This window comes from Pseudophryne corroboree, chromosome 11 (assembly GCF_028390025.1).
Source record: "Pseudophryne corroboree isolate aPseCor3 chromosome 11, aPseCor3.hap2, whole genome shotgun sequence".
Lineage (NCBI taxonomy): Eukaryota > Metazoa > Chordata > Amphibia > Anura > Myobatrachidae > Pseudophryne > Pseudophryne corroboree.
In genome coordinates this window covers 178,998,235-179,023,525 of record NC_086454.1, presented here as the reverse complement: position 1 = coordinate 179,023,525, position 25,291 = coordinate 178,998,235, and the positions used below count along the sequence as shown (strand labels likewise).

Below are 25,291 nucleotides of genomic sequence, written 5' to 3'. Positions count from 1 at the left end.
CCGTAAAATGTACAATGCAGTTCATGAGCACTAGTGTTTGCATGGTGTGATGTTAAAGGCTCTGATTTCTAATTAATTTAGTACAAGATCAAAAGTCCTTGACACCTATATTTGACATTAAACTATACTAGCTATTATATTTCACAAAGTTTACATATTAATATTGAAGCAAATTAAAATAAAATGTATCAGATATTTCTGCCACCAGGAAAAATGTTTTGATTTCCAAGTAGCACCATCCAATTGATGTCAGGTAGTTGTGGCTGAGTGGTTAAGGCGATGGACTTAAAATCCATTGGGGTTTCCCCGCGCAGGTTCAAATCCTGCCAGCTACCTACTGCTTTTTATGCATGTAGAAAGCTAAGCTCATTTGTCCTTGATAACTTTATTTTCCATGAAACTAAAGTAGCTTTTACATTTCCCAAAATTTAACTTACTGTAAAAGCTACCAAAAAAGGAAAACATTGATTTTGCACACAGCTTGTCAGTGAAACAACATTAAGGTAGTTGTGGCCGAGTTGTTAAGGTGATGGACTCAAAATCCATTTGCTTTTCAAGCTGGTTTAAAAACGAAATGCATTCAAGATTAAGAGAATCAAAGCATGTTATGTTTAAGAATTGAGTTCTCAATCTCAGCTTAGCTCACCTACATATATATCCTGTTTTACAATGGACTTCTTTTTAAACCATATAATCTCAGACAGTGTCTTCCTGCATTCTATGTACATGCTTGTGACCTTGTATAAATGTTTCTCAGTGGCAACTTGTGCATGCAGATTCTTTCTATCTGGATTTACAGCTGTAGAGATGTAATGAAAGGTAAGAAATAATGTCTGTTAATCAACAAACTATTAATTGTGCAGTGTCAGTTGTTCTAATTCCAAACTTTATTAAGGAATAGACCATAAGTTCTCAAACTCAGTCCTCTGGAACCCACACAGTGTATGATTTGCAGGTAACCCAGCAGGTGCATATGTGTATTAATTACTCACTGACACATTTTAAAAAGTCCACTTGTGGAGCTAATTATTTACTTGTGGTTCTGCGAGGAGACCTGCAAAACATGCACTGTGTGGGGTTCTGAGAACCAAGTTTGAAAACCTGTGGAATAGACCAATAAAAAACCTAATATATTTTAAATGATTATTATTTGATAAAATGTCCGTAAAATGTACAATACAGTTCATGAGCACTAGTGTTGGCATGGTGCGATGTTAAAGGCTCTGATTTCTAATGAATTTAGTACAAGATCAAAAGTCCTTGACACCTATATTTGACATTAAACTATACTAGCTATTATATTTCACAAAGTTTACATATTAATATTGAAGCAAATTAAAATAAAATGTATCAGATATTTCTGCCAACAGGAAAAATGTTTTGATTTCCAAGTAGCACCATCCCATTGAGGTCAGGTAGTTGTGGCCGAGTGGTTAAGGCGATGGACTTGAAATCCATTGGGGTTTCCCCGTGCAGGTTCAAATCCTGCCAGCTACGTACTGCTTTTTATGCATGTAGAAAGCTAAGCTCATTTGTCCTTGATAACTTTATTTTCCATGAAACTAAAGTAGCTTTTACATTTCCCAAAGTTTAACTTACTGTAATAGCTACCAAAAAAGGAAAACATTGATTTTGCACACAGCTTGTCAGTGAAACAACATTAAGGTAGTTGTTGCCGAGTTGTTAAGGTGATGGATTCAAAATCCATTTGCTTTTCAAGCTGGTTTAAAAACTTAATGCATTCAAGATGAAGAGAATCAAAGCATGTTATGTTTAAGAATTGAGTTCTCAATCTCAGCTTAGCTCACCTACATATACATCCTGTTTTACAATGGACTTCTTTTTAAACCATATAATCTCAGACAGTGTCTTCCTGCATTCTATGTACATGCTTGTGACCTTGTATAAATGTTTCTCAGTGGCAACTTGTGCATGCAGATTCTTTCTATCTGGATTTACAGCTGTAGAGATGTAATGAAAGGTAAGAAATAATGTCTGGTAATCAACAAACTATTAATTGTGCAGTGTCAGTTGTTCTAATTCCAAACTTTATTAAGGAATAGACCATAAGTTCTCAAACTCAGTCCTCTGGAACCCACACAGTGTATGATTTGCAGGTAACCCAGCAGGTGCATATGTGTATTAATTACTCACTGACACATTTTAAAAAGTCCACTTGTGGAGCTAATTATTTACTTGTGGTTCTGCGAGGAGACCTGCAAAACATGCACTGTGTGGGGTTCTGAGAACCAAGTTTGAGAACCTCTGGAATAGACCAATAAAAAACCTAATATATTTTAAATGATTATTATTTGATAAAATGTCCGTAAAATGTACAATACAGTTCATGAGCACTAGTGTTGGCATGGTGTGATGTTAAAGGCTCTGATTTCTAATTAATTTAGTACAAGATCAAAAGTCCTTGACACCTATATTTGACATTAAACTATACTAGCTATTATATTTCACAAAGTTTACATATTAATATTGAAGCAAATTAAAATAAAATGTATCAGATATTTCTGCCACCAGGAAAAATGTTTTGATTTCCAAGTAGCACCATCCAATTGAGGTCAGGTAGTTGTGGCCGAGTGGTTAAGGCGATGGACTTGAAATCCATTGGGATTTCCCCGTGCAGGTTCAAATCCTGCCAGCTACGTACTGCTTTTTATGCATGTAGAAAGCTAAGCTCATTTGTCCTTGATAACTTTATTTTCCATGAAACTAAAGTAGCTTTTACATTTCCCAAAATTTAACTTACTGTAAAAGCTACCAAAAAAGGAAAACATTGATTTTGCACACAGCTTGTCAGTGAAACAACATTAAGGTAGTTGTGGCCGAGTGGTTAAGGTGATGGACTCAAAATCCATTTGCTTTTCAAGCTGGTTTAAAAACGAAATGCATTCAAGATGAAGAGAATCAAAGCATGTTATGTTTAAGAATTGAGTTCTCAATCTTAGCTTAGCTCACCTACATATATATCCTGTTTTACAATGGACTTCTTTTTAAACCATATAATCTCAGACAGTGTCTTCCTGCATTCTATGTACATGCTTGTGACCTTGTATAAATGTTTCTCAGTGGCAACTTGTGCATGCAGATTCTTTCTATCTGGATTTACAGCTGTAGAGATGTAATGAAAGGTAAGAAATAATGTCTGGTAATCAACAAACTATTAATTGTGCAGTGTCAGTTGTTCTAATTCCAAACTTTATTAAGGAATAGACCATAAGTTCTCAAACTCAGTCCTCTGGACCCCACACAGTGTATGATTTGCAGGTAACCCAGCAGGTGCATATGTGTATTAATTACTCACTGACACATTTTAAAAAGTCCACTTGTGGAGCTAATTATTTACTTGTGGTTCTGCGAGGAGACCTGCAAAACATGCACTGTGTATGGTTCTGAGAACCAAGTTTGAGAACCTGTGGAATAGACCAATAAAAAACCTAATATATTTTAAATGATTATTATTTGATAACATGTCCGTAAAATGTACAATACAGTTCATGAGCACTAGTGTTGGCATGGTGTGATGTTAAAGGCTCTGATTTCTAATTAATTTAGTACAAGATCAAAAGTCCTTGACACCTATATTTGACATTAAACTATACTAGCTATTATATTTCACAAAGTTTACATATTAATATTGAAGCAAATTAAAATAAAATGTATCAGATATTTCTGCCACCAGGAAAAATGTTTGGATGTCCAAGTAGCACCATCCAATTGAGGTCAGGTAGTTGTGGCCGAGTGGTTAAGGCGATGGACTTGAAATCCATTGGGGTTTCCCCGCGCAGGTTCAAATCCTGCCAGCTACGTACTGCTTTTTATGCATGTAGAAAGCTAAGCTCATTTGTCCTTGATAACTTTATTTTCCATGAAACTAAAGTAGCTTTTACATTTCCCAAAATTTAACTTACTGTAAAAGCTACCAAAAAAGGAAAACATTGATTTTGCACACAGCTTGTCAGTGAAACAACATTAAGGTAGTTGTTGCCGAGTGGTTAAGGTGATGGACTCAAAATCCATTTGCTTTTCAAGCTGGTTTAAAAACGAAATGCATTCAAGATGAAGAGAATCAAAGCATGTTATGTTTAAGAATTGAGTTCTCAATCTTAGCTTAGCTCAACTACATATATATCCTGTTTTACAATGGACTTCTTTTTAAACCATATAATCTCAGACAGTGTCTTCCTGCATTCTATGTACATGCTTGTGACCTTGTATAAATGTTTCTCAGTGGCAACTTGTGCATGCAGATTCTTTCTATCTGGATTTACAGCTGTAGAGATGTAATGAAAGGTAAGAAATAATGTCTGTTAATCAACAAACTATTAATTGTGCAGTGTCAGTTGTTCTAATTCCAAACTTTATTAAGGAATAGACCATAAGTTCTCAAACTCAGTCCTCTGGACCCCACACAGTGTATGATTTGCAGGTAACCCAGCAGGTGCATATGTGTATTAATTACTCACTGACACATTTTAAAAAGTCCACTTGTGGAGCTAATTATTTACTTGTGGTTCTGCGAGGAGACCTGCAAAACATGCACTGTGTGGGGTTCTGAGAACCAAGTTTGAAAACCTGTGGAATAGACCAATAAAAAACCTAATATATTTTAAATGATTATTATTTGATAAAATGTCCATAAAATGTACAATACAGTTCATGAGCACTAGTGTTGGCATGGTGTGATGTTAAAGGCTCTGATTTCTAATTAATTTAGTACAAGATCAAAAGTCCTTGACACCTATATTTGACATTAAACTATACTAGCTATTATATTTCACAAAGTTTACATATTAATATTGAAGCAAATTAAAATAAAATGTATCAGATATTTCTGCCAACAGGAAAAATGTTTTGATTTCCAAGTAGCACCAACCAATTGAGGTCAGGTAGTTGTGGCCGAGTGGTTAAGGCGATGGACTTGAAATCCATTGGGGTTTCCCCGCGCAGGTTCAAATCCTGCCAGCTATGTACTGCTTTTTATGCATGTAGAAAGCTTAGCTCATTTGTCCTTGATAACTTTATTTTCCATGAAACTAAAGTAGCTTTTACATTTCCCAAAGTTTAACTTACTGTAAAAGCTACCAAAAAAGGAAAACATTGATTTTGCACACAGCTTGTCAGTGAAACAACATTAAGGTAGTTGTTGCCGAGTGGTTAAGGTGATGGACTCAAAATCCATTTGCTTTTCAAGCTGGTTTAAAAACGAAATGCATTAAAGATGAAGAGAATCAAAGCATGTTATGTTTAAGAATTGAGTTCTCAATCTCAGCTTAGCTCACCTACATATATATCCTGTTTTATAATGGACTTCTTTTTAAACCATATAATCTCAGACAGTGTCTTCCTGCATTCTATGTACATGCTTGTGACCTTGTATAAATGTTTCTCAGTGGCAACTTGTGCATGCAGATTCTTTCTATCTGGATTTACAGCTGTAGAGATGTAATGAAAGGTAAGAAATAATGTCTGGTAATCAACAAACTATTAATTGTGCAGTGTCAGTTGTTCTAATTCCAAACTTTATTAAGGAATAGACCATAAGTTCTCAAACTCAGTCCTCTGGACCCCACACAGTGTATGATTTGCAGGTAACCCAGCAGGTGCATATGTGTATTAATTACTCACTGACACATTTTAAAAAGTCCACTTGTGGAGCTAATTATTTACTTGTGGTTCTGCGAGGAGACCTGCAAAACATGCACTGTGTGGGGTTCTGAGAACCAAGTTTGAAAACCTGTGGAATAGACCAATAAAAAACCTAATATATTTTAAATGATTATTATTTGATAAAATGTCCGTAAAATGTACAATACAGTTCATGAGCACTAGTGTTGGCATGGTGTGATGTTAAAGGCTCTGATTTCTAATTAATTTAGTACAAGATCAAAAGTCCTTGACACCTATATTTGACATTAAACTATACTAGCTATTATATTTCACAAAGTTTACATATTAATATTGAAGCAAATTAAAATAAAATGTATCAGATATTTCTGCCAACAGGAAAAATGTTTTGATTTCCAAGTAGCACCAACCAATTGAGGTCAGGTAGCTGTGGCTGAGTGGTTAAGGCGATGGACTTGAAATCCATTGGGGTTTCCCCGCGAAGGTTCAAATCCTGCCAGCTATATACTGCTTTTTATGCATGTAGAAAGCTTAGCTCATTTGTCCTTGATAACTTTATTTTCCATGAAACTAAAGTAGTTTTTACATTTCCCAAAGTTTAACTTACTGTAAAAGCTACCAAAAAAGGAAAACATTGATTTTGCACACAGCTTGTCAGTGAAACAACATTAAGGTAGTTGTTGCCGAGTGGTTAAGGTGATGGACTCAAAATCCATTTGCTTTTCAAGCTGGTTTAAAAACGAAATGCATTAAAGATGAAGAGAATCAAAGCATGTTATGTTTAAGAATTGAGTTCTCAATCTCAGCTTAGCTCACCTACATATATATCCTGTTTCATAATGGACTTCTTTAAAACCATATAATCTCAGACAGTGTCTTCCTGCATTCTATGTACATGCTTGTGACCTTGTATAAATGTTTCTCAGTGGCAACTTGTGCATGCAGATTCTTTCTATCTGGATTTACAGCTGTAGAGATGTAATGAAAGGTAAGAAATAATGTCTGGTAATCAACAAACTATTAATTGTGCAGTGTCAGTTGTTCTAATTCCAAACTTTATTAAGGAATAGACCATAAGTTCTCAAACTCAGTCCTCTGGACCCCACACAGTGTATGATTTGCAGGTAACCCAGCAGGTGCATATGTGTATTAATTACTCACTGACACATTTTAAAAAGTCCACTTGTGGAGCTAATTATTTACTTGTGGTTCTGCGAGGAGACCTGCAAAACATGCACTGTGTATGGTTCTGAGAACCAAGTTTGAGAACCTGTGGAATAGACCAATAAAAAACCTAATATATTTTAAATGATTATTATTTGATAAAATGTCCGTAAAATGTACAATACAGTTCATGAGCACTAGTGTTGGCATGGTGTGATGTTAAAGGCTCTGATTTCTAATTAATTTAGTACAAGATCAAAAGTCCTTGACACCTATATTTGACATTAAACTATACTAGCTATTATATTTCACAAAGTTTACATATTAATATTGAAGCAAATTAAAATAAAATGTATCAGATATTTCTGCCACCAGGAAAAATGTTTGGATTTCCAAGTAGCACCATCCAATTGAGGTCAGGTAGTTGTGGCCGAGTGGTTAAGGCGATGGACTTGAAATCCATTGGGGTTTCCCCGCGCAGGTTCAAATCCTGCCAGCTACGTACTGCTTTTTATGCATGTAGAAAGCTAAGCTCATTTGTCCTTGATAACTTTATTTTCCATGAAACTAAAGTAGCTTTTACATTTCCCAAAATTTAACTTACTGTAAAAGCTACCAAAAAAGGAAAACATTGATTTTGCACACAGCTTGTCAGTGAAACAACATTAAGGTAGTTGTGGCCGAGTGGTTAAGGTGATGGACTCAAAATCCATTTGCTTTTCAAGCTGGTTTAAAAACGAAATGCATTCAAGATGAAGAGAATCAAAGCATGTTATGTTTAAGAATTGAGTTCTCAATCTCAGCTTAGCTCACCTACATATATATCCTGTTTTACAATGGACTTCTTTTTAAACCATATAATCTCAGACAGTGTCTTCCTGCATTCTATGTACATGCTTGTGACCTTGTATAAATGTTTCTCAGTGGCAACTTGTGCATGCAGATTCTTTCTATCTGGATTTACAGCTGTAGAGATGTAATGAAAGGTAAGAAATAATGTCTGGTAATCAACAAACTATTAATTGTGCAGTGTCAGTTGTTCTAATTCCAAACTTTATTAAGGAATAGACCATAAGTTCTCAAACTCAGTCCTCTGGACCCCACACAGTGTACGATTTGCAGGTAACCCAGCAGGTGCATATGTGTATTAATTACTCACTGACACATTTTAAAAAGTCCACTTGTGGAGCTAATTATTTACTTGTGGCTCTGCGAGGAGACCTGCAAAACATGCACTGTGTGGGGTTCTGAGAACCAAGTTTGAAAACCTGTGGAATAGACCAATAAAAAACCTAATATATTTTAAATGATTATTATTTGATAAAATGTCCGTGAAATGTACAATACAGTTCATGAGCACTAGTGTTGGCATGGTGTGATGTTAAAGGCTCTGATTTCTAATTAATTTAGTACAAGATCAAAAGTCCTTGACACCTATATTTGACATTAAACTATACTAGCTATTATATTTCACAAAGTTTACATATTAATATTGAAGCAAATTAAAATAAAATGTATCAGATATTTCTGCCAACAGGAAAAATGTTTTGATTTCCAAGTAGCACCATCCAATTGAGGTCAGGTAGTTGTGGCCGAGTGGTTAAGGCGATGGACTTGAAATCCATTGGGGTTTCCCCGTGCAGGTTCAAATCCTGCCAGCTATGTACTGCTTTTTATGCATGTAGAAAGCTAAGCTCATTTGTCCTTGATAACTTATTTTCCATGAAACTAAAGTAGCTTTTACATTTCCCAAAGTTTAACTTACTGTAAAAGCTACCAAAAAAGGAAAACATTGATTTTGCACACAGCTTGTCAGTGAAACAACATTAAGGTCGTTGTTGCCGAGTGGTTAAGGTGATGGACTCAAAATCCATTTGCTTTTCAAGCTGGTTTAAAAACGAAATGCATTAAAGATGAAGAGAATCAAAGCATGTTATGTTTAAGAATTGAGTTCTCAATCTCAGCTTAGCTCACCTACATATATATCCTGTTTTACAATGGACTTCTTTTTAAACCATATAATCTCAGACAGTGTCTTCCTGCATTCTATGTACATGCTTGTGACCTTGTATAAATGTTTCTCAGAGGCAACTTGTGCATGCAGATTCTTTCTATCTGGATTTACAGCTGTAGAGATGTAATGAAAGGTAAGAAATAATGTCTGGTAATCAACAAACTATTAATTGTGCAGTGTCAGTTGTTCTAATTCCAAACTTTATTAAGGAATAGACCATAAGTTCTCAAACTCAGTCCTCTGGACCCCACACAGTGTATGATTTGCAGGTAACCCAGCAGGTGCATATGTGTATTAATTACTCACTGACACATTTTAAAAAGTCCACTTGTGGAGCTAATTATTTACTTGTGGTTCTGCGAGGAGACCTGCAAAACATGCACTGTGTGGGGTTCTGAGAACCAAGTTTGAAAACCTGTGGAATAGACCAATAAAAAACCTAATATATTTTAAATGATTATTATTTGATAAAATGTCCGTGAAATGTACAATACAGTTCATGAGCACTAGTGTTGGCATGGTGTGATGTTAAAGGCTCTGATTTCTAATTAATTTAGTACAAGATCAAAAGTCCTTGACACCTATATTTGACATTAAACTATACTAGCTATTATATTTCACAAAGTTTACATATTAATATTGAAGCAAATTAAAATAAAATGTATCAGATATTTCTGCCAACAGGAAAAATGTTTTGATTTCCAAGTAGCACCATCCAATTGAGGTCAGGTAGTTGTGGCCGAGTGGTTAAGGCGATGGACTTGAAATCCATTGGGGTTTCCCCGCGCAGGTTCAAATCCTGCCAGCTATGTACTGCTTTTTATGCATGTAGAAAGCTAAGCTCATTTGTCCTTGATAACTTTATTTTCCATGAAACTAAAGTAGCTTTTACATTTCCCAAAGTTTAACTTAGTGTAAAAGCTACCAAAAAAGGAAAACATTGATTTTGCACACAGCTTGTCAGTGAAACAACATTAAGGTAGTTGTTGCCGAGTGGTTAAGGTGATGGACTCAAAATCCATTTGCTTTTCAAGCTGGTTTAAAAACGAAATGCATTAAAGATGAAGAGAATCAAAGCATGTTATGTTTAAGAATTGAGTTCTCAATCTCAGCTTAGCTCACCTACATATATATCCTGTTTTACAATGGACTTCTTTTTAAACCATATAATCTCAGACAGTGTCTTCCTGCATTCTATGTACATGCTTGTGACCTTGTATAAATGTTTCTCAGTGGCAACTTGTGCATGCAGATTCTTTCTATCTGGATTTACAGCTGTAGAGATGTAATGAAAGGTAAGAAATAATGTCTGGTAATCAACAAACTATTAATTGTGCAGTGTCAGTTGTTCTAATTCCAAACTTTATTAAGGAATAGACCATAAGTTCTCAAACTCAGTCCTCTGGACCCCACACAGTGTATGATTTGCAGGTAACCCAGCAGGTGCATATGTGTATTAATTACTCACTGACACATTTTAAAAAGTCCACTTGTGGAGCTAATTATTTACTTGTGGTTCTGCGAGGAGACCTGCAAAACATGCACTGTGTGGGGTTCTGAGAACCAAGTTTGAAAACCTGTGGAATAGACCAATAAAAAACCTAATATATTTTAAATGATTATTATTTGATAAAATGTCCGTGAAATGTACAATACAGTTCATGAGCACTAGTGTTGGCATGGTGTGATGTTAAAGGCTCTGATTTCTAATTAATTTAGTACAAGATCAAAAGTCCTTGACACCTATATTTGACATTAAACTATACTAGCTATTATATTTCACAAAGTTTACATATTAATATTGAAGCAAATTAAAATAAAATGTATCAGATATTTCTGCCAACAGGAAAAATGTTTTGATTTCCAAGTAGCACCATCCAATTGAGGTCAGGTAGTTGTGGCCGAGTGGTTAAGGCGATGGACTTGAAATCCATTGGGGTTTCCCCGCGCAGGTTCAAATCCTGCCAGCTATGTACTGCTTTTTATGCATGTAGAAAGCTAAGCTCATTTGTCCTTGATAACTTTATTTTCCATGAAACTAAAGTAGCTTTTACATTTCCCAAAGTTTAACTTAGTGTAAAAGCTACCAAAAAAGGAAAACATTGATTTTGCACACAGCTTGTCAGTGAAACAACATTAAGGTAGTTGTTGCCGAGTGGTTAAGGTGATGGACTCAAAATCCATTTGCTTTTCAAGCTGGTTTAAAAACGAAATGCATTAAAGATGAAGAGAATCAAAGCATGTTATGTTTAAGAATTGAGTTCTCAATCTCAGCTTAGCTCACCTACATATATATCCTGTTTTACAATGGACTTCTTTTTAAACCATATAATCTCAGACAGTGTCTTCCTGCATTCTATGTACATGCTTGTGACCTTGTATAAATGTTTCTCAGTGGCAACTTGTGCATGCAGATTCTTTCTATCTGGATTTACAGCTGTAGAGATGTAATGAAAGGTAAGAAATAATGTCTGGTAATCAACAAACTATTAATTGTGCAGTGTCAGTTGTTCTAATTCCAAACTTTATTAAGGAATAGACCATAAGTTCTCAAACTCAGTCCTCTGGACCCCACACAGTGTATGATTTGCAGGTAACCCAGCAGGTGCATATGTGTATTAATTACTCACTGACACATTTTAAAAAGTCCACTTGTGGAGCTAATTATTTACTTGTGGTTCTGCGAGGAGACCTGCAAAACATGCACTGTGTGGGGTTCTGAGAACCAAGTTTGAAAACCTGTGGAATAGACCAATAAAAAACCTAATATATTTTAAATGATTATTATTTGATAAAATGTCCGTGAAATGTACAATACAGTTCATGAGCACTAGTGTTGGCATGGTGTGATGTTAAAGGCTCTGATTTCTAATTAATTTAGTACAAGATCAAAAGTCCTTGACACCTATATTTGACATTAAACTATACTAGCTATTATATTTCACAAAGTTTACATATTAATATTGAAGCAAATTAAAATAAAATGTATCAGATATTTCTGCCAACAGGAAAAATGTTTTGATTTCCAAGTAGCACCATCCAATTGAGGTCAGGTAGTTGTGGCCGAGTGGTTAAGGCGATGGACTTGAAATCCATTGGGGTTTCCCCGCGCAGGTTCAAATCCTGCCAGCTATGTACTGCTTTTTATGCATGTAGAAAGCTAAGCTCATTTGTCCTTGATAACTTTATTTTCCATGAAACTAAAGTAGCTTTTACATTTCCCAAAGTTTAACTTAGTGTAAAAGCTACCAAAAAAGGAAAACATTGATTTTGCACACAGCTTGTCAGTGAAACAACATTAAGGTAGTTGTTGCCGAGTGGTTAAGGTGATGGACTCAAAATCCATTTGCTTTTCAAGCTGGTTTAAAAACGAAATGCATTAAAGATGAAGAGAATCAAAGCATGTTATGTTTAAGAATTGAGTTCTCAATCTCAGCTTAGCTCACCTACATATATATCCTGTTTTACAATGGACTTCTTTTTAAACCATATAATCTCAGACAGTGTCTTCCTGCATTCTATGTACATGCTTGTGACCTTGTATAAATGTTTCTCAGTGGCAACTTGTGCATGCAGATTCTTTCTATCTGGATTTACAGCTGTAGAGATGTAATGAAAGGTAAGAAATAATGTCTGGTAATCAACAAACTATTAATTGTGCAGTGTCAGTTGTTCTAATTCCAAACTTTATTAAGGAATAGACCATAAGTTCTCAAACTCAGTCCTCTGGACCCCACACAGTGTATGATTTGCAGGTAACCCAGCAGGTGCATATGTGTATTAATTACTCACTGACACATTTTAAAAAGTCCACTTGTGGAGCTAATTATTTACTTGTGGTTCTGCGAGGAGACCTGCAAAACATGCACTGTGTGGGGTTCTGAGAACCAAGTTTGAAAACCTGTGGAATAGACCAATAAAAAACCTAATATATTTTAAATGATTATTATTTGATAAAATGTCCGTGAAATGTACAATACAGTTCATGAGCACTAGTGTTGGCATGGTGTGATGTTAAAGGCTCTGATTTCTAATTAATTTAGTACAAGATCAAAAGTCCTTGACACCTATATTTGACATTAAACTATACTAGCTATTATATTTCACAAAGTTTACATATTAATATTGAAGCAAATTAAAATAAAATGTATCAGATATTTCTGCCAACAGGAAAAATGTTTTGATTTCCAAGTAGCACCATCCAATTGAGGTCAGGTAGTTGTGGCCGAGTGGTTAAGGCGATGGACTTGAAATCCATTGGGGTTTCCCCGCGCAGGTTCAAATCCTGCCAGCTATGTACTGCTTTTTATGCATGTAGAAAGCTAAGCTCATTTGTCCTTGATAACTTTATTTTCCATGAAACTAAAGTAGCTTTTACATTTCCCAAAGTTTAACTTACTGTAAAAGCTACCAAAAAAGGAAAACATTGATTTTGCACACAGCTTGTCAGTGAAACAACATTAAGGTAGTTGTGGCCGAGTGGTTAAGGTGATGGACTCAAAATCCATTTGCTTTTCAAGCTGGTTTAAAAACGAAATGCATTCAAGATGAAGAGAATCAAAGCATGTTATGTTTAAGAATTGAGTTCTCAATCTCAGTTTAGCTCACCTACATATATATCCTGTTTTACCATAGACTTCTTTTTAAACCATATAATCTCAGACAGTGTCTTCCTGCATTCTATGTACATGCTTGTGACCTTGTATAAATGTTTCTCAGTGGCAACTTGTGCATGCAGATTCTTTCTATCTGGATTTACAGCTGTAGAGATGTAATGAAAGGTAAGAAATAATGTCTGTTAATCAACAAACTATTAATTGTGCAGTGTCAGTTGTTCTAATTCCAAACTTTATTAAGGAATAGACCATAAGTTCTCAAACTCAGTCCTCTGGACCCCACACAGTGTATGATTTGCAGGTAACCCAGCAGGTGCATATGTGTATTAATTACTCACTGACACATTTTAAAAAGTCCACTTGTGGAGCTAATTATTTACTTGTGGTTCTGCGAGGAGACCTGCAAAACATGCACTGTGTGGGGTTCTGAGAACCAAGTTTGAAAACCTGTGGAATAGACCAATAAAAAACCTAATATATTTTAAATGATTATTATTTGATAAAATGTCCGTAAAATGTACAATACAGTTCATGAGCACTAGTGTTGGCATGGTGTGATGTTAAAGGCTCTGATTTCTAATTAATTTAGTACAAGATCAAAAGTCCTTGACACCTATATTTGACATTAAACTATACTAGCTATTATATTTCACAAAGTTTACATATTAATATTGAAGCAAATTAAAATAAAATGTATCAGATATTTCTGCCAACAGGAAAAATGTTTTGATTTCCAAGTAGCACCATGCAATTGAGGTCAGGTAGTTGTGGCCGAGTGGTAAAGGCGATGGACTTGAAATCCATTGGGGTTTCCCCGCGCAGGTTCAAATCCTGCCTGCTATGTACTGCTTTTTATGCATGTAGAAAGCTAAGCTCATTTGTCCTTGATAACTTTATTTTCCATGAAACTAAAGTAGCTTTTACATTTCCCAAAGTTTAACTTACTGTAAAAGCTACTAAAAAAGGAAAACATTGATTTTGCACACAGCTTATCAGTGAAACAACATTAAGGTAGTTGTTGCCGAGTGGTTAAGGTGATGGACTCAAAATCCATTTGCTTTTCAAGCTGGTTTAAAAACGAAATGCATTAAAGATGAAGAGAATCAAAGCATGTTATGTTTAAGAATTGAGTTCTCAATCTCAGCTTAGCTCACCTACATATATATCCTGTTTTACAATGGACTTCTTTTTAAACCATATAATCTCAGACAGTGTCTTCCTGCATTCTATGTACATGCTTGTGACCTTGTATAAATGTTTCTCAGTGGCAACTTGTGCATGCAGATTCTTTCTATCTGGATTTACAGCTGTAGAGATGTAATGAAAGGTAAGAAATAATGTCTGGTAATCAACAAACTATTAATTGTGCAGTGTCAGTTGTTCTAATTCCAAACTTTATTAAGGAATAGACCATAAGTTCTCAAACTCAGTCCTCTGGACCCCACACAGTGTATGATTTGCAGGTAACCCAGCAGGTGCATATGTGTATTAATTACTCACTGACACATTTTAAAAAGTCCACTTGTGGAGCTAATTATTTACTTGTGGTTCTGCGAGGAGACCTGCAAAACATGCACTGTGTGGGGTTCTGAGAACCAAGTTTGAGAACCTGTGGAATAGACCAATAAAAAACCTAATATATATTAAATGATTATTATTTGATAAAATATCCGTAAAATGTACAATACAGTTCATGAGCACTAGTGTTGGCATGGTGTGATGTTAAAGGCTCTGATTTCTAATTAATTTAGTACAAGATCAAAAGTCCTTGACACCTATATTTGACATTAAACTATACTAGCTATTATATTTCACAAAGTTTACATATTAATATTGAAGCAAATTAAAATAAAATGTATCAGATATTTCTGCCACCAGGAAAAATGTTTGGATTTCCAAGTAGCACCATCCAATCGAGGTCAGGTAGTTGTGGCCGAGTGGTTAAGGCGATGGACTTGAAATCCATTGGGGTTTCCCCGCGCAGGTTCAAATCCTGCCAGCTACGTACTGCTTTTTATGCATGTAGAAAGCTAAGCTCATTTGTCCTTGATAACTTTATTTTCCATGAAAATAAAGTAGCTTTTACATTTCCCAAAATTTAACTTACTGTAAAAGCTACCAAAAAAGGAAAACATTGATTTTGCACACAGCTTGTCAGTGAAACAACATTAAGGTAGTTGTGGCCGAGTGGTTAAGGTGATGGACTCAAAATCCATTTGCTTTTCAAGCTGGTTTAAAAACGAAATGCATTCAAGATGAAGAGAATCAAAGCATGTTATGTTTAAGAATTGAGTTCTCAATCTCAGTTTAGCTCACCTACATATATATCCTGTTTTACAATGGACTTCTTTTTAAACCATATAATCTCAGACAGTGTCTTCCTGCATTCTATGTACATGCTTGTGACCTTGTATAAATGTTTCTCAGTGGCAACTTGTGCATGCAGATTCTTTCTATCTGGATTTACAGCTGTAGAGATGTAATGAAAGGTAACAAATAATGTCTGTTAATCAACAAACTATTAATTGTGCAGTGTCAGTTGTTCTAATTCCAAACTTTATTAAGGAATAGACCATAAGTTCTCAAACTCAGTCCTCTGGACCCCACACAGTGTATGATTTGCAGGTAACCCAGCAGGTGCATATGTGTATTAATTACTCACTGACACATTTTAAAAAGTCCACTTGTGGAGCTAATTATTTACTTGTGGTTCTGCGAGGAGACCTGCAAAACATGCACTGTGTGGGGTTCTGAGAACCAAGTTTGAAAACCTGTGGAATAGACCAATAAAAAACCTAATATATTTTAAATGATTATTATTTGATAAAATGTCCGTAAAATGTACAATACAGTTCATGAGCACTAGTGTTGGCATGGTGTGATGTTAAAGGCTCTGATTTCTAATTAATTTAGTACAAGATCAAAAGTCCTTGACACCTATATTTGACATTAAACTATACTAGCTATTATATTTCACAAAGTTTACATATTAATATTGAAGCAAATTAAAATAAAATGTATCAGATATTTCTGCCAACAGGAAAAATGTTTTGATTTCCAAGTAGCACCATGCAATTGAGGTCAGGTAGTTGTGGCCGAGTGGTAAAGGCGATGGACTTGAAATCCATTGGGGTTTCTCCGCGCAGGTTCAAATCCTGCCTGCTATGTACTGCTTTTTATGCATGTAGAAAGCTAAGCTCATTTGTCCTTGATAACTTTATTTTCCATGAAACTAAAGTAGCTTTTACATTTCCCAAAGTTTAACTTACTGTAAAAGCTACTAAAAAAGGAAAACATTGATTTTGCACACAGCTTATCAGTGAAACAACATTAAGGTAGTTGTTGCCGAGTGGTTAAGGTGATGGACTCAAAATCCATTTGCTTTTCAAGCTGGTTTAAAAACGAAATGCATTAAAGATGAAGAGAATCAAAGCATGTTATGTTTAAGAATTGAGTTCTCAATCTCAGCTTAGCTCACCTACATATATATCCTGTTTTACAATGGACTTCTTTTTAAACCATATAATCTCAGACAGTGTCTTCCTGCATTCTATGTACATGCTTGTGACCTTGTATAAATGTTTCTCAGTGGCAACTTGTGCATGCAGATTCTTTCTATCTGGATTTACAGCTGTAGAGATGTAATGAAAGGTAAGAAATAATGTCTGGTAATCAACAAACTATTAATTGTGCAGTGTCAGTTGTTCTAATTCCAAACTTTATTAAGGAATAGACCATAAGTTCTCAAACTCAGTCCTCTGGACCCCACACAGTGTATGATTTGCAGGTAACCCAGCAGGTGCATATGTGTATTAATTACTCACTGACACATTTTAAAAAGTCCACTTGTGGAGCTAATTATTTACTTGTGGTTCTGCGAGGAGACCTGCAAAACATGCACTGTGTGGGGTTCTGAGAACCAAGTTTGAGAACCTGTGGAATAGACCAATAAAAAACCTAATATATATTAAATGATTATTATTTGATAAAATATCCGTAAAATGTACAATACAGTTCATGAGCACTAGTGTTGGCATGGTGTGATGTTAAAGGCTCTGATTTCTAATTAATTTAGTACAAGATCAAAAGTCCTTGACACCTATATTTGACATTAAACTATACTAGCTATTATATTTCACAAAGTTTACATATTAATATTGAAGCAAATTAAAATAAAATGTATCAGATATTTCTGCCACCAGGAAAAATGTTTGGATTTCCAAGTAGCACCATCCAATCGAGGTCAGGTAGTTGTGGCCGAGTGGTTAAGGCGATGGACTTGAAATCCATTGGGGTTTCCCCGCGCAGGTTCAAATCCTGCCAGCTACGTACTGCTTTTTATGCATGTAGAAAGCTAAGCTCATTTGTCCTTGATAACTTTATTTTCCATGAAAATAAAGTAGCTTTTACATTTCCCAAAATTTAACTTACTGTAAAAGCTACCAAAAAAGGAAAACATTGATTTTGCACACAGCTTGTCAGTGAAACAACATTAAGGTAGTTGTGGCCGAGTGGTTAAGGTGATGGACTCAAAATCCATTTGCTTTTCAAGCTGGTTTAAAAACGAAATGCATTCAAGATGAAGAGAATCAAAGCATGTTATGTTTAAGAATTGAGTTCTCAATCTCAGCTTAGCTCACCTACATATATATCCTGTTTTACAATGGACTTCTTTTTAAACCATATAATCTCAGACAGTGTCTTCCTGCATTCTATGTACATGCTTGTGACCTTGTATAAATGTTTCTCAGTGGCAACTTGTGCATGCAGATTCTTTCTATCTGGATTTACAGCTGTAGAGATGTAATGAAAGGTAAGAAATAATGTCTGTTAATCAACAAACTATTAATTGTGCAGTGTCAGTTGTTCTAATTCCAAACTTTATTAAGGAATAGACCATAAGTTCTCAAACTCAGTCCTCTGGACCCCACACAGTGTATGATTTGCAGGTAACCCAGCAGGTGCATATGTGTATTAATTACTCACTGACACATTTTAAAAAGTCCACTTGTGGAGCTAATTATTTACTTGTGGTTCTGCGAGGAGACCTGCAAAACATGCACTGTGTGGGGTTCTGAGAACCAAGTTTGAAAACCTGTGGAATAGACCAATAAAAAACCTAATATATTTTAAATGATTATTATTTGATAAAATGTCCGTAAAATGTACAATACAGTTCATGAGCACTAGTGTTGGCATGGTGTGATGTTAAAGGCTCTGATTTCTAATTAATTTAGTACAAGATCAAAAGTCCTTGACACCTATATTTGACATTAAACTATACTAGCTATTATATTTCACAAAGTTTACATATTAATATTGAAGCAAATAAAAATAAAATGTATCAGATATTTCTGCCAACAGGAAAAATGTTTTGATTTCCAAGTAGCACCATCCAATTGATGTCAGGTAATTGTGGCTTAAGGCGATGGACTTGAAATCCATTGGGGTTTCCCCACGCAGGTTCAAATCCTGCCAGCTACGTACTGCTTTTTATGCATGTAGAAAGCTAAGCTCATTTGTCCTTGATAACTTTATTTTCCATGAAACTAAAGTAGCTTTTACATTTCCCACAGTTTAACTTACTGTAAAAGCTACCAAAAAAGGAAAACATTGATTTTGCACACAGCTTGTCAGTAAAACAACATTAAGGTAGTTGTGGCCGAGTGGTTAAGGTGATGGACTTCGAAATCCATTTGCTTTTCAAGCTGATTTAAAAACGAAATGCATTCAAGATGAAGAGAATCAAAGCATGTTATGTTTAAGAATTGAGTTATCAATCTCAGCTTAGCTCACCTACATATATATCCTGTTTTGCAGTGGACTTCTTTTTAAACCATATAACCATAGACAGTGTCTTCCTGCATTCTATGTACATGCTTGTTTGTGACCTTGTATAAATGTTTCTCAGTGGCAACTTGTGCATGCAGATTCTTTCTATCTGGATTTACAGCTGTAGAGATGTAATGAAAGGTAAGAAAAAATGTCTGGTAATTAACAAACTATTAATTGTGCAGTGTCAGTTGTTATAATTCCAAACTTTATTAAGGAATGGACCATAGGTACGCAAACTCAGTTCTCAGGACCCCACACAGTGTATGTTTTGCAGGTAACCCAGCAGGTGCACAGGTGTATTAATTACTCACTGACACATTTTAAAAAGGCCACTTGTGGAGCTAATTATTTGCTTGTGGTACTGCGATGAGACCTGCAAAACATTCACTGTGTGGGGTTCTGAGAACCAAGTTTGAAAACCTGTGGAATAGACCAATAAAAAACCTAATATATTTTAAATGATTATTATTTGATAAAATGTCCATAAAATGTACAATACAGTTCATGAGCACTAGTGTTGGCATGGTGTGATGTTAAAGGCTCTGATTTCTAATTAATTTAGTACAAGATCAAAAGTCCTTGACACCTATATTTGACATTATACTATACTAGCTATTATATTTCACAAAGTTTACATATTAATATTGAAGCAAATTAAAATAAAATGTATCAGATATTTCTGCCAACAGAAAAAATGTTTTGATTTCCAAGTAGCACCATCCAATTGAGGTCAGGTAGGTGTGGCCGAGTGGTTAAGGCGATGGATTTGAAATCCATTGGGGTTTCCCCACGCAGGTTCAAATCCTGCCAGCTACGTACTGCTTTTTATGCATGTAGAAAGCTAAGCTCATTTGTCCTTGATAACTTTATTTTCCATGAAACTAAAGTAGCTTTTACATTTCCCAAAGTTTAACTTACTGTAAAAGCTACCAAAAAAGGAAAACATTGATTTTGCACACAGCTTGTCAGTGAAACAACATTAAGGTAGTTGTGGCCGAGTGGTTAAGGTGATGGGCTCAAAATCCATTTGCTTTTCAAGCTGGTTTAAAAATGAAATGCATTCAAGATGAACAGAATCAAAGCATGTTATGTTTAAGAATTGAGTTCTCAATCTCAGCTTAGCTTACCTACATATATATCCTATTTTACAATGGACTTCTTTTTAAACCATATAATCTCAGACAGTGTCTTCCTGCATTCTATGTACATGCTTGTGACCTTGTATAAATGTTTCCCAGTGGCAACTTATGCATGCAGATTCTTTCTATCTGGATTTACAGCTGTAGAGATGTAATGAAAGGTAAGAAATAATGTCTGGTAATCAACAAACTATTAATTGGGCAGTGTCAGTTGTTATAATTCCAAACTTTATTAAGGAATGGACCATAGGTTCTCAAACTCAGTTCTCAGGACCCCACACAGTGTATGTTTTGCAGGTAACCCAGCAGGTGCATGGGTGTATTAATTACTCACTGACACATTTTAAAAAGTCCACTTGTAGAGCTAATTATTTACTTGTGGTTCTGCGAGGAGACCTGCAAAACATGCACTGTGTGGGGTTCTGAGAACCGAGTTTGAGAACCTGTGGAATAGACCAATGAAAAACCTAATATATTTTAAATGATTATTATTTGATAAAATGTCCGTAAAATGTACAATACAGTTCATGAGCACTAGTGTTGGCATGGTGTGATGTTAAAGGCTCTGATTTCTAATTAATTTAGTACAAGATCAAAAGTCCCTGACACCTATATTTGACATTAAACTATACTAGCTATTATATTTCACAAAGTTTACATATTAATATTGAAGCAAATTAAAATAAAATGTATCAGATATTTCTGCCAACAGGAAAAATGTTTTGATTTCCAAGTAGCACCATCCAATTGATGTCAGGTAATTGTGGCTTAAGGCGATGGACTTGAAATCCATTGGGGTTTCCCCACGCACGTTCAAATCCTGCCAGCTACGTACTGCTTTTTATGCATGTAGAAAGCTAAGCTCCTTTGTCCTTGATAACTTTATTTTCCATGAAACTAAAGTAGCTTTTACATTTCCCAAAGTTTAACTTACTGTAAAAGCTACCAAAAAAAGAAAACATTGATTTTGCACACAGCTTGTCAGTGAAACAACATTAAGGTAGTTGTGGCCGAGTGGTTAAGGTGATGGACTCAAAATCAATTTGCTTTTCAAGCTGGTTTAAAAACAAAATGCATTCAAGATGAAGAGAATCAAAGCATGTTATGTTTAAGAATTGAGTTATCAATCTCAGCTTAGCTCACCTACATATATATCCTGTTTTACAATGGACTTCTTTTTAAACCATATAATCTCAGACAGTGTCTTCCTGCATTCTATGTACATGCTTGTGACCTTGTATAAATGTTTCTCAGTGGCAACTTGTGCATGCAGATTCTTTCTATCTGGATTTACAGCTGTAGAGATGTAATGAAAGGTAAGAAATAATGTCTGGTAATCAACAAACTATTAATTGTGCAGTGTCAGTTGTTCTAATTCCAAACTTTATTAAGGAATAGACCATAAGTTCTCAAACTCAGTCCTCTGGACCCCACACAGTGTATGTTTTGCAGGTAACCCAGCAGGTGCACAGGTGTATTAATTACTCACTGACACATTTTAAAAAGTCCACTTGTGGAGCTAATTATTTACTTGTGGTTCTGCGAGGAGACCTGCAAAACATGCACTGTGTGGGGTTCTGAGAACCAAGTTTGAGAACCTGTGGAATAGACCAATAAAAAACCTAATATATTTTAAATGATTATTATTTGATAAAATGTCCGTAAAATGTACAATACAGTTCATGAGCACTAGTGTTGGCATGGTGTGATGTTAAAGGCTCTGATTTCTAATTAATTTAGTACAAGATCAAAAGTCCTTGACACCTATATTTGACATTAAACTATACTAGCTATTATATTTCACAAAGTTTACATATTAATATTGAAGCAAATTAAAATAAAATGTATCAGATATTTCTGCCAACAGGAAAAAAAATTTGATTTCCAAATAGCACCATCCAATTGAGGTCAGGTAGTTGTGGCCGAGTGGTTAAGGCGATGGACTTGAAATCCATTGGTGTTTCCCCGCGCAGGTTCAAATCCTGCTAGCTACGTACTGCTTTTTATGCATGTAGAAAGCTAAGCTCATTTGTCCTTAATAACTTTATTTTCCATGAAACTAAAGTAGCTTTTACATTTCCCAAAATTTAACTTACTGTGAAAGCTACCAAAAAAGGAAAACATTGATTTTGCACACAGCTTGTCAGTGAAACAACATTAAGGTAGTTGTGGCCGAGTGTTAAGGTGATGGACTCAAAATCCATTTGCTTTTCAAGCTGGTTTAAAAACGAAATGCATTCAAGATGAAGAGAATCAAAGCATGTTATGTTTAAGAATTGAGTTCTCAATCTCAGCTTAGCTCACCTACATATATATCCTGTTTTACAATGGACTTCTTTTTAAACCATATAATCTCAGACAGTGTCTTACTGCATTCTATGTACATGCTTGTGACCTTGTATAAATGTTTCTCAGTGGCAACTTGTGCATGCAGATTCTTTCTATCTGGATTTACAGCTGTAGAGATGTAATGAAAGGTAAGAAATAATGTCTGGTAATCAACAAACTATTAATTGTGCAGTGTCAGTTGTTCTAATTCCAAACTTTATTAAGGAATAGACCATAAGTTCTCAAACTCAGTCCTCTGGACCCCACATAGTGTATGTTTTGCAGGCAACCCAACAGGTGCACAGGTGTATTAATTACTCACTGACACATTTTAAAAAGTCCACTTGTGGAGCTAATTATTTACTTGTGGTTCTGCGAGGAGACCTGCAAAACATGCACTGTGTGGGGTTCTGAGAACCGAGTTTGAGAACCTGTGGAATAGACCAATGAAAAACCTAATATATTTTAAATGATTATTATTTGATAAAATGTCTGTAAAATGTACAATACAGTTCTTGAGCACTAGTGTTGGCATGGTGTGATGTTAAAGGCTCTGATTTCTAATTAATTTAGCACAAGATCAAAAGTCCTTGACACCTATATTTGACATTAAACTATACTAGCTATTATATTTCACAAAGTTTACATATTAATATTGAAGCAAATTAAAATAAAATGTATCAGATATTTCTGCCAACAGGAAAAATGTTTTGATTTCCAAGTAGCACCATCCAATTGAGGTCAGGTAGTTGTGGCCGCGTGGTTAAGGCGATGGACTTGAAATCCATTGGGGTTTCCCCGCGCAGGTTCAAATCCTGCCAGCTACGTACTTCTTTTTATGCATGTAGAAAGCTAAGCTCATTTGTCCTTGATAACTTTATTTTCCATGAAACTAAAGTAGCTTTTACATTTCCCAAAATTTAACTTACTGTAAAAGCTACCAAAAAAGGAAAACATTGATTTTGCACACAGCTTGTCAGTGAAACAACATTAAGGTAGTTGTGGCCGAGTGGTTAAGGTGATGGACTCAAAATCCATTTGCTTTTCAAGCTGGTTTAAAAACGAAATGCATTCAAGATGAAGAGAATCAAAGCATGTTATGTTTAAGAATTGAGTTCTCAATCTCAGCTTAGCTCACCTACATATATATCCTGTTTTACAATGGACTTCTTTTTAAACCATATAATCTCAGACAGTGTCTTTCTGCATTCTATGTACATACTTGTGACCTTGTATAAATGTTTCTCAGTGGCAACTTGTGCATGCAGATTCTTTCTATCTGGATTTACAGCTGTAGAGATGTAATGAAAGGTAAGAAATAATGTCTGGTAATCAACAAACTATTAATTGTGCAGTGTCAGTTGTTCTAATTCCAAACTTTATTAAGGAATGGACCATAGGTACTCAAACTCAGTTCTCAGGACCCCACACAGTGTATGTTTTGCAGGTAACCCAGCAGGTGCACAGGTGTATTAATTACTCACTGACACATTTTAAAAAGTCCACTTGTGGAGCTAATTATTTACTTGTGGTTCTGCGAGGAGACCTGCAAAACATGCACTGTGTGGGGTTCTGAGGACCGAGTTTGAGAACCTGTGGAATAGACCAATGAAAAACCTAATATATTTTAAATGATTATTATTTGATAAAATGTCCGTAAAATGTACAATACAGTTCTTGAGCACTAGTGTTGGCATGGTGTGATGTTAAAGGCTCTGATTTCTAATTAATTTAGTACAAGATCAAAAGTCCTTGACACCTATATTTGACATTAAACTATACTAGCTATTATATTTCACAAAGTTTACATATTAATATTGAAGCAAATAAAAATAAAATGTATCAGATATTTCTGCCAACAGGAAAAATGTTTTGATTTCCAAATAGCACCATCCAATTAAGGTCAGGTAGTTGTGGCCGAGTGGTTAAGGCGATGGATTTGAAATCCATTGGGGTTTCCCCGCACAGGTTCAAATCCTGCCAGCTACGTACTGCTTTTTATGCATGTAGAAAGCTAAGCTCATTTGTCCTTGATAACTTTATTTTCCATGAAACTAAAGTAGCTTTTACATTTCCCAAAATTTAACTTACTGTAAAAGCTACCAAAAAAGGAAAACATTGATTTTGCACACAGCTTGTCAGTGAAACAACATTAAGGTAGTTGTGGCCGAGTGGTTAAGGTGATGGACTCAAAATCCATTTGCTTTTCAAGCTGGTTTAAAAATGAAATGCATTCAAGATGAAGAGCATCAAAGCATGTTATGTTTAAGAATTGAGTTCTCAATCTCAGCTTAGCTCACCTACATATATATCCTGTTTTACAATGGACTTCTTTTTAAACCATATAATCTCAGACAGTGTCTTCCTGCATTCTATGTACATGCTTGTGACCTTGTATAAATGTTTCTCAGTGGCAACTTGTGCATGCAGATTCTTTCTATCTGGATTTACAGCTGTAGAGATGTAATGAAAGGTAAGAAAAAATGTCTGGTAATTAACAAACTATTAATTGTGCAGTGTCAGTTGTTATAATTCCAAACTTTATTAAGGAATGG

The 25,291-nt window shown here is 35.2% G+C and overlaps 20 non-coding genes across 20 annotated transcripts; all 20 read left to right on the top strand.

The window, feature by feature from the left end:
* The first annotated feature begins 253 nt into the window (after window positions 1-253).
* On the top strand, window positions 254-335 carry TRNAL-UAA (transfer RNA leucine (anticodon UAA)). The gene has a single exon. It is a non-coding gene; the product is annotated as a tRNA-Leu (tRNA).
* Window positions 336-1,415: 1,080 nt separating this feature from the next.
* On the top strand, window positions 1,416-1,497 carry TRNAS-UGA (transfer RNA serine (anticodon UGA)). Its single transcript has one exon. It is a non-coding gene; the product is annotated as a tRNA-Ser (tRNA).
* A 1,080-nt stretch (window positions 1,498-2,577) lies between these two features.
* On the top strand, window positions 2,578-2,659 carry TRNAS-UGA (transfer RNA serine (anticodon UGA)). The gene has a single exon. It is a non-coding gene; the product is annotated as a tRNA-Ser (tRNA).
* A 1,080-nt stretch (window positions 2,660-3,739) lies between these two features.
* TRNAS-UGA (transfer RNA serine (anticodon UGA)) lies at window positions 3,740-3,821 on the top strand. The gene has a single exon. It is a non-coding gene; the product is annotated as a tRNA-Ser (tRNA).
* Window positions 3,822-4,901: 1,080 nt separating this feature from the next.
* TRNAS-UGA (transfer RNA serine (anticodon UGA)) lies at window positions 4,902-4,983 on the top strand. The gene has a single exon. It is a non-coding gene; the product is annotated as a tRNA-Ser (tRNA).
* A 1,080-nt stretch (window positions 4,984-6,063) lies between these two features.
* TRNAS-UGA (transfer RNA serine (anticodon UGA)) lies at window positions 6,064-6,145 on the top strand. The gene has a single exon. It is a non-coding gene; the product is annotated as a tRNA-Ser (tRNA).
* Window positions 6,146-7,224: 1,079 nt separating this feature from the next.
* On the top strand, window positions 7,225-7,306 carry TRNAS-UGA (transfer RNA serine (anticodon UGA)). Its single transcript has one exon. It is a non-coding gene; the product is annotated as a tRNA-Ser (tRNA).
* A 1,080-nt stretch (window positions 7,307-8,386) lies between these two features.
* Window positions 8,387-8,468, top strand: TRNAS-UGA (transfer RNA serine (anticodon UGA)). The gene has a single exon. It is a non-coding gene; the product is annotated as a tRNA-Ser (tRNA).
* Window positions 8,469-9,547: 1,079 nt separating this feature from the next.
* On the top strand, window positions 9,548-9,629 carry TRNAS-UGA (transfer RNA serine (anticodon UGA)). Its single transcript has one exon. It is a non-coding gene; the product is annotated as a tRNA-Ser (tRNA).
* A 1,080-nt stretch (window positions 9,630-10,709) lies between these two features.
* On the top strand, window positions 10,710-10,791 carry TRNAS-UGA (transfer RNA serine (anticodon UGA)). The gene has a single exon. It is a non-coding gene; the product is annotated as a tRNA-Ser (tRNA).
* A 1,080-nt stretch (window positions 10,792-11,871) lies between these two features.
* On the top strand, window positions 11,872-11,953 carry TRNAS-UGA (transfer RNA serine (anticodon UGA)). The gene has a single exon. It is a non-coding gene; the product is annotated as a tRNA-Ser (tRNA).
* A 1,080-nt stretch (window positions 11,954-13,033) lies between these two features.
* TRNAS-UGA (transfer RNA serine (anticodon UGA)) lies at window positions 13,034-13,115 on the top strand. Its single transcript has one exon. It is a non-coding gene; the product is annotated as a tRNA-Ser (tRNA).
* Window positions 13,116-14,195: 1,080 nt separating this feature from the next.
* TRNAS-UGA (transfer RNA serine (anticodon UGA)) lies at window positions 14,196-14,277 on the top strand. The gene has a single exon. It is a non-coding gene; the product is annotated as a tRNA-Ser (tRNA).
* A 1,080-nt stretch (window positions 14,278-15,357) lies between these two features.
* TRNAS-UGA (transfer RNA serine (anticodon UGA)) lies at window positions 15,358-15,439 on the top strand. The gene has a single exon. It is a non-coding gene; the product is annotated as a tRNA-Ser (tRNA).
* A 1,080-nt stretch (window positions 15,440-16,519) lies between these two features.
* Window positions 16,520-16,601, top strand: TRNAS-UGA (transfer RNA serine (anticodon UGA)). Its single transcript has one exon. It is a non-coding gene; the product is annotated as a tRNA-Ser (tRNA).
* A 1,080-nt stretch (window positions 16,602-17,681) lies between these two features.
* On the top strand, window positions 17,682-17,763 carry TRNAS-UGA (transfer RNA serine (anticodon UGA)). The gene has a single exon. It is a non-coding gene; the product is annotated as a tRNA-Ser (tRNA).
* Window positions 17,764-20,003: 2,240 nt separating this feature from the next.
* On the top strand, window positions 20,004-20,085 carry TRNAS-UGA (transfer RNA serine (anticodon UGA)). Its single transcript has one exon. It is a non-coding gene; the product is annotated as a tRNA-Ser (tRNA).
* Window positions 20,086-22,320: 2,235 nt separating this feature from the next.
* TRNAS-UGA (transfer RNA serine (anticodon UGA)) lies at window positions 22,321-22,402 on the top strand. Its single transcript has one exon. It is a non-coding gene; the product is annotated as a tRNA-Ser (tRNA).
* A 1,079-nt stretch (window positions 22,403-23,481) lies between these two features.
* On the top strand, window positions 23,482-23,563 carry TRNAS-UGA (transfer RNA serine (anticodon UGA)). Its single transcript has one exon. It is a non-coding gene; the product is annotated as a tRNA-Ser (tRNA).
* Window positions 23,564-24,643: 1,080 nt separating this feature from the next.
* On the top strand, window positions 24,644-24,725 carry TRNAS-UGA (transfer RNA serine (anticodon UGA)). The gene has a single exon. It is a non-coding gene; the product is annotated as a tRNA-Ser (tRNA).
* The last annotated feature ends 566 nt before the right edge of the window (window positions 24,726-25,291 follow it).